Consider the following 12989-nt stretch of genomic DNA (forward strand, 5'->3'; position numbering starts at 1 on the left):
GCAGGTGCAAATGCATAGTGGCCTGCATGAATGGTGAATCATAGAGGCAGGGTGAGAAAGAACTCTTGCTTGGAACAGCCCCATATAGCTCAGAGGACCGGGTGTCATGAAATATGGCCTCCATTCCTGGTCCTTCCTAGTGTTATCACCTAAGGAAAGTCACCTCCTCTTCAGAACCTCAGTTTCTTCACCTTTTTAATGACGAGGGTAGTTTTGAATTTTAAAAAACAATATGAAAAGAATATATTACATTGTGTTCTTAAAAAAAAAAAAAGATATGTTACATACATGTGTGTGATAAAAAACAAGTTTCTTGGTCCAGTCCTCCCTCCCTCTGACTTACCTCCCCAAGGCAAACTCTTTTAATCATTTATGTTTTTGTTTATTTAGGTGGTTAGCCTCTAAAAATCTAAATCAAATGTTTATGGGTCTGTTTCTTGATTTGCCAACTTTAGGTAGTCTCTTGACTTCATGGTGTGATAAAAAAGAATTTGGTTCACAGAAACTCCCTCCTTTGTCCTTCTTCTCTGTTCGTTCTATCTATCTATCTATCTATCTATCTATCTATCTATCTATCTACCTATCCATCTCTCATCTATTTATCTATCATCATCATCTAATTCTGTCTTCTAGTGGTTACATTTGAACATTGAAACATTGTACCTATACTTCTATTTCTTGTTTTCTCAACTTTATTCAGTAGCTCAACAACTCTGAGAATTTGACTATTAACTCCTCTAGTTTTTATTTCGTTGTCCCCCACAACTCCAGTCTTCCATGGACTCTACATGTATTTTTTTATATTGTCAAGATGATTAACACTGGTATCTGTCTTTAATCATCACTAAGTTTCTATACATCGTCTACAAGTTGTTTTAAAACATCAAAAATAGCATTTATATTGTTATGACTGTATTAATATCATTTATTATGGAGTCAAAAGTATGCTATAATTACATTGCCTCTATTGTTTTTCTTGCCTTTTTTCCCTGGAGTCGATAATTGCCTTTCTTCTTGCATTGCCTTTTTTTTTTTTTTTTTTTAGCGTTTATGTATTTATTTTGAGAGAGAGAGGGAGAGAGCATGAGTGGGGGAGGAGCAGAGATGGAGAGAGGGAGAGAAAGAATCCCAGGCAGGTGCCACACTGTCCGCGCAGAGCCAGACGTGAGGCGCGATCCCACAAACCACAAGATCATGACCCGAGTTGAAATCAAGAGTCAGATACTTAACCCACTGAGCCACCCAGGTGCCCCCTTCCTTGCATTGTCTTATTTTGTCCTATCCCTAAGTTCTAGTATCACAAGGATAATATAAAATCTATGGAATTTCTAGATTGTAAGCTCCACCAGGCAGGCATTTTTATCTGTTTTGGTCAGTGCTGTGTGTCCTCAATGTGCTATCTTGAACCTGAAATCAGAATGATTTTTATCTACCTCCCAAAACTATTTAAAAGTTCAGTTGTACCGGGGCACCTGGGTGGCTCAGTTGGTTGAGCGTCTGACTTTGGCTCATATCATGATCTCGTCGTTTCCAAGTTTGAGCCCCGCATCGGGCTCTGTGCTGACAGCTCAGAGCCTGGAGTCTGTTTCAGATTCTGTGTGTCTCCCTCTTTCTCTGCCCTTCCCCCACTCATGCTTGCTCTCTCTCTCTCTCTCGCTCTCGCTCTCAAAAATAAATAAAACATTTAAAAAAAATTTTTTAATTCAGTTGTACCAAAACAACTTTTTTTTTTTTTAAACTTGATTTTTCTCTTTAACTGTAAGCAATCTCTACACCCAACATGCGGCTCAAACTCATGACTCGGAAATCAAGATTCTCACGCTCTTCTGACTGAGCCAGCCAGGCGCCCCAATAAACTTATTATGTTTTATTTTTAAAATTTTATTATTTTTTTTAGTAGGCTCCACACCCAACATGGGGCTCAAACTCACACCCCCAAGATCAAGCATTGCACGCTCTTTTGACTGAGCCACCCGGGGGCCCCTTCAAAACAACTTAATGAATGTCAAGTACTATAAACGTAAAATGACTTTCATTATTTCTACTTAATTTCCTTATTTTTACTCAAATGTAGTAATCCTCTCCATCACCTCCCAGGCTAATGATGATTCAACATCTGTGTGCAGTAATGAGAAGCTCACTTTCTATATTTGGGCATCTCTGATTCCGAGAACATCTTTCCTCTGTCCAGTTTAAAAGGATATCTCCGTAATTTCTTGCCACTCTTCTTTCCACGCGCTCTTCTTTCCACGGTCTCCGACTGTCAGGTAGCCTGTTGCTTCCTGGGTCAGCTGTTCAGAAATAGGATCTCTGTATCATGACCTTCTTTGGGCTTATCTCTAGGAAAGCATTTTACTACAATTCCTCCCTTCCTTCCACCCACCATGCAGGTTCCCAACCTTCAGCATCTAACCATGCGGCCCAAAGGGCAGTGTCTCCAATTGCCCACAGGCTCAAGGCCCATTTCAACATTTACAGTAAACATGTGACTGAGCCAAAGTCAAACACTTAATGGACTGAGCCACCCAGTTGCCCCTTTAAAATTTGTATTTGAGGGGCGCCTGGGTGGCTCAGTCGGTTAAGTGGCCGACTTCGGCTCAGGTCATGATCTCACGGTCCGTGAGTTCAAGCCCCGCATCGGGCTCTGTGCTGACAGCTCAGAGCCTGGAGCCTGTTTCAGATTCTGTGTCTCCCTCTCTCTCTGACCCTCCCCCGTTCATGCTCTGTCTCTCCCTGTCTCAAAAATAAATTAAAAACGTTAAAAAAAATTTTTTTAATTTGTATTTGATCATTTTATTAAATGATGAGTGATTCCCAGGGCACCTGGCTGGCTCAGTTAAGCATCCGACTTAAGCATCAGGTCATGACCTCACAGCTCATGGGTTGGAGCCCTGCATCGGGCTGTGCTGACACCTGTTTCAGATGCTGTGTCCCACCCGCCCCCCCCCCCCTGCCACTTCCCTGCTTGTGCTCTGTCTCTCTCTCTCAAAAATAAATAAGCATTAAAAAATGTTTTTTTTTAAATGATGAGTGATTCCCATGTAAAGGCTCCAGGAACATTTTTGAGAAAACCGAAGTGCAGGTCAGATAATATTTTAATGGGTTTCTTGGAAATATTAATGGTTAGGAACCTCATATAGTCCTCTAGATTGGGAATGTGGGGGTGGGTTTGCTTGTAGGCCCTTGAAATCCAAAAGCCAGGAGTGACCGGGCTAAATAAATGGGTGGAGAATAGGAATCCTGGCGGTCTCAGACTTCCGGGGCAATGCCCTTAGGTCCTCTCCGAGCGGTTACCTTCGTTGCTCTAGAGGCCAGCCCAGGGTAGGTGCGAGTGAGCCAGGGCAACCTTGATTGTTGAGATGGTGAACTGGGAAGGGACCGGGGGCCAGCATGCTGGGGCTTTGGCTACAGAATGGGCTTGTCTTGTGCAGGACTGGAATGAGCCTGGTCTTTTCCTCTCTTGGAGATGTCCTCCAGGAGGTCCTGTGCCTGTACTTCTCCCCAAGAATGAAGGGAGGGGATAAGTTTTGTTACACTAAGATAGGCACAGCAGAGCATCCAGGAAGTGACAAAAGAGAAGATATAAAGTGGAGTTATTTGCCAGAGCTCTGAGACGCCCCAGCCCTGGGGGTGGGGGTGGGGGTGGGCAGTGTTAGAGATCTGGGAGGCCTTCCTGGGGAAGGAGGAGTCAGTTGAAGCCTGTGTGTCCAGGTGAGAGTTAAGGGGAGGTATAGAAGTGGCAAAATGCATGATGTCCACAGGGACTACGGAGGCAAGAGTCAGGTCTGGCCTGAGGGTAGGTTAATTTGGGGAATGCTACGTTTAACAAAGTCACACAGTCTTCTTTACCACAGAGCTTTTAACATGGTGGTATGACCTGTGAATCTCCAGGTTTCAAATATTCCATGTTCCCCCAGTCAGGGACCCTTTATTTAGAAACTGCTGCGGAAACTAGGGAGAAAACACGAAGAGGCTTGACGGGCTAAGATCACGACAAGCCTGACTGAGGTGCTCAGTCTTTCCTGTGTACGAGGAAGGTGGGCTGAATACTAAACATGCAGATTCCCGGGCCCCATCTCCTGATGAGAGCTGGGGAGCAGGGCCCAGGAATCTACGTCTAACAAGCTGATGCCCACGTGAGGGTTCTAGTGACCACACTTTGAGAACTGGGAGTACAGATGAGACAGTATCAATGCTCAGAGGGCCTGGAAACTACAGCTCAGATGGCAGTCACAGATTCAAGCCTCTGTCGGGGTAAAGGGCTGAGAGCTGAGAGCCTGCGGTCACTCCACCTCCCCCTGCTTTAAGGGATGGGGGTGGGGAGAGCTGAGCTGCCTACCTTCCGTAGAGCAGAGGAGGTCCCAGCAAAGCCACTCGTCTCCCCCCTGGTGTCTGTGATCAGGTACTGCAGGACAGGGCTCACAGACCCAGAGAGCACCCGCAGCAGCCCCCGGAAAAGTAAGCAGACAAGGCTCCCCTCAAACCTTGCTTCTTCCAGGAAGCCTCTCCTGACTTCCTCCTCCTTTCTATGCTCCTGCAGTGCTCATTTCTGAAACGCACGATCTCCCTTGGCTACACCTCTTCCTGATGTCTCTACAACGGTCGTTTTCAAGCTTATGCAAACACTGATCGCTTTGTCTCATGAAGCAGGGAGCCTTAGGGATACTGTGGACAGCTGAAGGTCTATGGACTGCAGTTAGAGGTACAAAGACAGCAACTGAGGGACAAATACCAGCGACATAGCTGGCCAGGGAGAAGGGGAAGGGGAGTCAGAAATCTCCCATCCATTAGGACTCCACTTCAATAAAGTAGATTAATTAAGAGACAGCAGAGGGGCGCCTGGGTGACTCAGTCAGTGAAGCCTCAAACTCTTGGTTTCGGCTCAGGTCATGACCTCCCAATTTGTGGGTTTCAGCCCCACAGGGGGCTTGCTCTGACAGCACAGAACCTGCTTGGGATTCTCTCTCCCTCTCTCTCTTCCCCTCCTCCGCTCATGTGCACACAGTCTCTCTCTCTCTCTCTCTCTCTCTCTCTCTCTCTCAAAATAAATAAACATGAAAAAAAATTTTTTTAAAGAGACAGCAGAAAGGCTACCTATGTGGAAAAGGCAAACTCATGGAGACATACATTAGCTCAGTGGTTATCAGGGCAGATTGGGGGCTGAACTGAAGAGAGTAAATGCTTTGCAGTCAGGCTCCAAAGCAGGAGGAGGGGTGGGTTAGAGAAGGCTCCAGAAAGCACCCTACCTCCATAGACCACATGACAGTAGTGGAGAAAGATCAGCCTGCTCAGCCAGCACACAGAACCCTCCCAACCCTGCCCTGGCCACTGACTAATGTCTTAGGGACGTGACAGGCCCAGAAAGTACACTGCCAAAGATTCCTTGAGCAGTGGGTCATAGGATCTCGGGGGGAAAATGAACTTAACAGTAAAAGCAGCTGACTTGATTAGAGCTTCCCATGTGCCAGGTGTGGTGCGCTACAGGCTTTACATATATTATCTCATTTAACCTTCACAACAATCAATGGAGTTATTATGCCCCCATGTAACAGAGGAGTGGACTGGAGTCCAGAGATGTTAGGTGATCTGCACAAAGTGACACAGTAAGACAAGAACAGGATTTGAAATCAGGAACCTCTGGCTTCAGAGCCTGAGGCCTCAACCACTACTGCTCTTTTCTGCCACACAGGCCACCTCCCATCACCCCAGTGACAGGGGAGTCTCTTCCCCCGCCTTCCTGCAGGGCACCTATCCTGCCTTGGTTTGCACACATCTATTGGTAGGTACTCACTATTTTCCCAGGAAGATCATGCTTAAATGAACTTAAAGTTGACTTCTGAGTACATCCACCCACACTCAGTCACCCCTTTGGGGCCTGAGATAGTTGTTGGTGCTGCCCGTCAAACATTTCCACCTGCTCTTGGGCACTGGGTAGGATTGTACTTCCTGGCCTCCTGAAATTAGGTATTCCCACATGACGTCCTCTAACCAAGGAAATGTGAACAGACACTTTAAAAGACAGTGTAAAGTTCACCACATTCCTATGCTGCAGGGTTTGGGGGGCTCACGTCTGTCTGGAGGAAAACCCACTTGGCTTGGACCCCCCCCCCAAGTGACTAGGACGAGCAGAGCCCCCCTCTCAAAACTGCCCTGATCTGTGCTGGGTGCAAGAAATAAGTCTTAGCTGGGTAAGCCTGAGATTTGGGGATTGTTCGTTACAGCAGCAATGCCTCGCCTATCCTGGCTGACTGGGTCCCACAGAGCAAGTCAATCTGCTAGGGGCCAGCAACAACCCAGCCTCCCCCAAGTCTTCGCTAAGTTATGTAGCCCCAGTTTTTTCGGCTGAGCCTCCCATGACTTGGTTAGCTGACTTCTTACCTACCTGCTCTTTTCCTCTGGACACATCGTGATGTGAGAACCGGGCACAATAGTCCAGGAGCAATTGGCAAAGCCTGTTGCCTCCTCCCTTGTCCTCAGTGCCCTCCCCTAGTGATGCAGCCAATGGTTCCACTGGGCCTTCATCAGGTAGATGAGGTAGTCCCAGCCACCAATTCTGTTCCCACCTGCCTGGTCCTAATTCTTTGGGCCCTGGATAAAGAGAAGGCTCAGGATTTAGAATTAGACTGACCTGGCTTTTAATCTGGACTTTGCTACTAACTTAACTGGGTTACTGTGGGCAAGTTACTTAACCTCTCTGAGCCTTTTTCTCAAACGAAGGACAGAAATAACAAGACCGACCTTGACATAGTTTTAAGTATCAGGTAAAGTACCCAGAATCCCCCTGGTGTCCAGTGGGTCTGTGCAGATACTATTTCCCTTCCTTTCCCCCTCACCTCCTTCTCCTTCAGGCTCCCAAGATGGGGAAAGGGGAAAGCATTTCTGGAATGAGGCCCCGGGTGATTCCTATTCCACTGCTGTGCCCTAAACCAAGTCTTAGGCCAGCCAGGGTCCCCCCACCCTCCCTTTTCCAGGTCGCAGCTGTCTGCCCCCCCCCCCAGTCCCCATTCCAGGGGGCTGCCCCATGGGGCTGGGAAAGAAGGAAGTGGACTCTAGGCTGCAGATGTTCAGAGCTCAGAGAAGGCTGCTGAGCTAATCCCGAGGCTGCTGGCAAGGCTGGGCCAGAGCCTCAGAAGTAGGCTTCCAAGAGGCCCTCTCCTGCCTGCCGGCTGCCTGTGGCTCGGCTCAAATTTCCGAGGCCCCCAGCTCAGGAACAGCTGCGTGGCTTCCCCTCCCTGCCTCCGTTTTCTCTTCTCTCTTCCCCCGACATGAGTCAAAAGGACAGCAGAGCAGCGCTAGCCAGGGGTCTGGACGGAATCCAGACGTCTCCCAGCCACTCGACCCAGTTCTCTGAAGCCTTAAGGAGCTCAGACCCACGAGGTTTTGGGGGCCTTTCAACTTGGGGACACATTTCCTGCTGCTCTTCGTTTGGCGGAAAACCTCGGGCCCAGCTTTGATGCTCGGATTTTTGTCTGCCCCTCTGCTCCCTGGCTGGGTGGGCTTTTCAAGATAAACTCTAGCCAGTGTGGTAGAGTGGAACTAGGCTTGGAACTGGGGCCTCTTAGTTCAACAGCAACCCCACCTCTAAGCCTCCCCAGCTTCCTCCTCCCCCCAAGTCTCTGCTTGCCTCTTCCAACTGCCTCCTGGGGTGCTGGCCTTTTGACCTCTCTTCCCCATCATCACCCCATCATCACCACCCCCAGCAGAGGGGTGTGCATGTGGGTGCACATGCTCGTGTGTGTGCTCACTACCATTTTCTGGATGCTTGTTACATGAAAAGCTTGCTTTATTTTATCCTCCATCATCTCACTTTTTCTCTCTGACAAATACAGAAGTGGAGAAGACAGGGTGAGAATCTTGACTTATTCATGGAAATAGGAAATGACAAAGCCAGGGTTTGGTCCCAGTTTTGATGTTCTGGTGACCTCTGAGCCCACTATGCCCTTTCTCCAGCCAACCATGGGGCCTGGTAAGGACCAGATCAGTCACCTGCCCGGGAGCATGCAGGGCAGCTGTGTGATTTATCCCCATCCGGATACTGAGTCCACATCAGCCACAGATGTGTGTGGCTGATGCCCTTTCAGGGTTGAGTCCGAGGAGATCCTGATTGAGCTAGTGGGGGGGACCCCACCATCCCAGTGTGCCGGGATGGAGCGTGTGATGGGGTGGCAGAATCTGTCGTTCTCGGCCAGGTCCCCAGTCCCTGGCATAGGACTGTCCCTTTTTGTGCTGGGAGTGATTCCAAATGAACATAAGGGGACTTTTCATGAGTGACCTCATCCACCGAAGTTGGTGTCCACCAAAGAAACCGGGTTCTGAGCCAAGGAGGGGGAACACCTGCCGTCACGGGTTTGTTGAAGGACTGCGTGGAGGGGTCCACCAGGTGTCTCCTAAGCTGTTTTCAAGGGTAATTTTGACTCTATGCAATCTCTGCCTGTAATTACAAACTAAGTCCAAATATGAAGAGCTGTCCTTTCCTCCCAGGGAACTTGTCTCTAATGGTGGGATCCCAGGACAGGGGAGAAGTCTTAGGAGGGACTGGAGACCTGGGGTCTTTAGAGAACCGGGTCCCCAGAGCTCCCTGTTGCTTCTCCCCATCTAGGTTTTTGGTGTGGGGCAATGTGGGAGCGTTGGACAGAGAATGGGATCTGGGCTCCAACGTGGCTCTGCAGAGGGACCCTGAGCAGGTCAGTTATCGTCCATCTGGGCCCCAGCTTCCCCATTGGACAGACAAGGCTGTTGGACGAGTAATCCTGCTGAGATGCTGGGGCCCCTGGGGGCTGCTTCTGGGATGGGCAGGGCCCTGAACCCCGGCCCAGGGGGGCAGCACTGACTCTAAGACCTCTGTGTCTTGCCTGAGGCTCCTGGAAGCCTGTGCCCACTACTGGTGCTTGCTTCTGATTAGGGGCCGGCTGCTAGACCTGCTTCCAGCGACGGTGTCATCACTTCATTTTCCAGGTGAGAAAAACACCTGTGTTGCCTCTGGGGCCTTCCCCTTCCCAATACCTCCATCCTCCCTCTGTCCCTCTGTTGTGATGTCCCCATGTCCTGTGTCTTGTGTCCTAGCCAGGACTGCCCTTCTGCAGAGCCTCAGGTCCAGGTGCCTGCAGGACCCCCCCATAACCAACTAGGCACCCCTATTTCCTCAAAGAACTGCCCTCTGCCCTCTTCCTCTGTTTCAAAGTCTACATTTTGGCTTGAAATAGTCATGACCCCAATTTTCCTTCAATACCAACTGGGTCACCTTGGAAAGGTCACCTCAACTCCGAGCCTCAGCTTTGACATCTTGAGATAGGGGCTCTAATAATAATAGTAATTCCAGCAGTGACCTCGTGTTGGGTGCTTATCATGAACCAGGCTGAAAATCAAGTCTTTACATACAACTCAACACCAAAAACACAAACAGCTTGAGGGCACCTTCGGTTAAGCACCCAACTCTTGATTTTGGCTTAGGTCATGATGTGAGATCGAACCCCAACTTGGGCTCTGTGCTGACAGCATGGAGCCTGCTTGGAATTCTCTCTCTCCCTCTCTTTCTGCCCCTTCCCCCCTCACAGTAAATACACATTAAGAAAAAATCTGATTAAAAAACGAGCAGAGGACCTGCATAGACATTTTTCCAAAGAAGACACAGAGATGACCAGCAGACACATGAAAGGATACTCAACATCACTCATCATCAGGGAAATTTAAATCAATTGACCACAATGAGATGTCACCTCACACCTGTCAGAAGGGCCAGAATCAAAGCAACAAGAAATAACCAAGTGTCGGTGAGCATGTGGAGAAAAAAGAACCCTTGTCCACTGCTGGTGGGGTACAGCCACTATGGAAAACAGTAGGGAGGTTCCTCCAAAAATTAAAAATTTAAAAAAATTAAAAATAGAATTACTATATTATCCACCACTGGGTATTTACCCATTGAATATAAAAATACTAATTTAAAAAGATACATGCACCTCTATGTTTATCACAACATTATTTACAAGAGCCAAGATACGGAAGTAACCCAACTATCCATCCATAAAAGAATGGATAAAGAAGTTGTGTGTGTATATACACACATGCGCGCGCGCGCGCACACACACACACACACACACACACACACACACACACACACTGTAATATTACTCAGCCGTAAAAAATAATGAGCCCTTGCCACTTGCATCAATGTGGATGGAGCTAGAGGGTATTACGCTAAGTGAAGTAAGTCAGAGTGCACAGCAGCAAAAGCCAAAAGCCCCTCCATCATCAATCAACCCTTGGGGTGAGCAGAGTCCCAACCAGAATCCTCCCCATAAAGTGTTAGTCCTCTCATGGGGACTATGATTGCGAAGGACCACATCACCTGCTTGCCGGGGCAGCGGCTGGGCAGTGAGTCCTGGAGAGTCTGACTTGCTTTGGCCTTTAGTCAGATCCTGTGGCCCCGGGGTTGAGGGACAAGGAGATGGGAAGAGAAGGAAAGTGGGAAGGAGGAAAAGGGTGAGAACGAGCCCCCGTGGGAGCCTCTGAAGCTCCATCACATACTGTGATGTATGAAGCCTAATGTGCCTGAGCTCCCACCAAAGCCCTCCTGAACACCATCAACTGGACAGGGCTTGGCCTGTTTAGGTGGGGAAACAGTCCCAGGGATCAGCAGTGGCTTGCCCAATCTGCAGCCGCACCAGGGATCAAACCCAGATCTTGTGATTCCCAGTTTGGGCTCGCTCTGCCTTCTTGACATCAGCGTGGCGCCTGAGTGCAGGCTTGGAGGGGATGTTCTGCCTCCCCTGTGGGCCCATTCTACAGTTGGGGAAGGAGATGAGTGGGTCGGTCTCCTTCCATCAAATGGGCAGGGGACGGAAGAGCAAGGGCTGGAGCTGGGGCCCTTGTTCCAGCTGCCCCCTACGGCCCCTGCAAGCCTATTCTGCCCTAGCAGCTTCCCTCTCCATCCTTAAAATGGAAACTTTATCTCCCTGGCAGGTGGTTGCGGAACCCAATGAGACCAACCATACCTACGGAAGGGAGTTGCAGGCTGTGACGCCGAGGGGAGACAGGCATACTGCCTCCTCTGGCTCAACGTGGCCCTGGGGAAGGCGAGGTCAGGCTGTCCTGTGCTGCTGGAGGAAGGACTGACCCAAGTGGGTGTTTACCTCACCCGTCTCTGCGGTTGGCTTCAGGCCCCTTTGGCCAGTAACACACTTAAACCAAACCTGGCTCCTGGCCGCGGTCCCCAGCTCCGGGAAAGAACTACACGCAACGTGCCTTAATCTGCCCACCTCCCCGGACTTGGGCTAAATTAAGTGCATCCCAGGCAGTAGTTCCGTCCCTAGAAACCGAACACGCTCTTCTTCCCTTCCCCCTCCCCCCACGCACAGCTGTGCCTTCCATCAGGCCAGGTGGCTGCCGAGTTGACAGGCCTCCCAGCCGCAGCCCCGGAGGCTGTCCTCTGGCCCCCTGCTGTCCCTGGGTGGTGAGTGGGGGGACAGCAAGAGGAAGGGAGCTACCCCCATACCCTCACCACAGCCCAAGCCCAGGTGGAATGTTGAGGCTAAGCCCCGCCCACCCGCCTTCCCCTCTTCCTTCCACACATACTTTTCCAGCCCCTTCTGAATGCCGGGCAGGCTCCTCCAGGCACATGAAAGATAAAACGGATCCCTGCCCTCAGGGAGCTTATGTTCCCCTGAGGGGGACCAAGAGGGAGCACACTGGCTATAAAGGAAGCAGCATTAGAAGGTGCGAGTGTTGGGGCGCCTGGGTGGCTTGGTCGGTTAAGCGTCCGACTTCGGCTCAGGTCACGATCTCGCGGTCCGTGAGTTCGAGCCCCGCGTCGGGCTCTGTGTCGACAGCTCAGAGCCTGGAGCCTGTTTCAGATTCTGTGTCTCCCTCTCTCTGTGACCCTCCCCCGTTCATGCTCTGTCTCTCTCTGTCTCAAAAATAAATAAACGTTAAAAAAAAAAATAAAAAAAAATAAAAAAATAAAAAAGAGAAGGTGCGAGTGTTACGCTGACAAAAGAGAAAAAGGAGACATCCGTGAAGGGGTCAGGATTGCGGTGGGGTGGAGGGGGCAAGCACTGCAGGCTGAATGAGGGAGGTCTGGACAGGGTTCCCAGGGAGGAAAACAGCTGAGGAGGCCTCCGGAACCCCCCCCCCCCCGAGCCCCCACAAGCAGGGTTAAGGTTGGAGATGGCCAGCATCTGGCGGTAGTTCTGACTTTTTGCAGGGGTGGGAGGGACATAGAGTTGTTGACATGGCTATTCTGGGTCAAGCTAGGGGAACAGCTTCTCCCTGTCCTGGGCAGGGAGGAGGCTCTCCTGCGGGTGTAAGAGCCCCTGGAGCTCGGGTGGGCCCAGAGGGAGACCCGCGGTCGGGATGAGGCCAGCGTGAAGCCCCCGCCCGTGCCAAGCATTTGGGCCTTATTTAAAACAAAAGAACCCCAGTGGACACACGCTGACACAGGCCTTCGCTGGGCACGCCGAGCCACGTGGCAAGGGGGGGGGGCGGGGCAGCCACAACACGGGTGCTGCGAGAGGCATGGTGTTTGTCCCAGACCTGCCCTCCCCTCCTACACGCGCTCCCACACACTGTACTGCACAGACTCACACACGTGGCACAGCACACACCCATCCACCCGATGAGAACATGCCCACCACACACATACCCACGCGTACCGCACCGCCAGACTCCGAAGGACCCCCTGTGCACACTCACATAGACAAATGCCACACAGCGGAGACCCACAGCACATATACACATGCCGTATACACACGCACAATACGCCACAGACCCATCACACACACACACGCACAGGTCTACACAAACACACGCATAACCGCACATCACAGACCCACCTCGTATAGCCACCCACTGCCACAAACACACAGGCCACCCCCGGCCCCTCAAAACACTTTGTCGTACATAAAGCACAGGCCGAGAGCATCTAGACTAGCTGTCCAAAACTTTCTCTGTCACTTACGGAGCCGGGCAGGTTCTGACCTTCTGACTGGCTCCGA

General features: G+C 50.4%; 1 long non-coding RNA gene across 1 annotated transcript; it reads right to left on the minus strand.

Moving 5' to 3' along the window:
- Positions 1 to 1040: 1040 nt before the first annotated feature.
- LOC131492903 (uncharacterized) lies at positions 1041 to 11480 on the minus strand. Its single transcript, XR_009252346.1, has 3 exons — positions 10346 to 11480; positions 6383 to 6588; positions 1041 to 2291 (listed from the first exon to the last, which is right to left on the minus strand). It is a non-coding gene; the product is annotated as an uncharacterized LOC131492903 (long non-coding RNA).
- Positions 11481 to 12989: the final 1509 nt, after the last annotated feature.

Source organism: Neofelis nebulosa, chromosome 13, assembly GCF_028018385.1.
Source record: "Neofelis nebulosa isolate mNeoNeb1 chromosome 13, mNeoNeb1.pri, whole genome shotgun sequence".
NCBI lineage: Eukaryota > Metazoa > Chordata > Mammalia > Carnivora > Felidae > Neofelis > Neofelis nebulosa.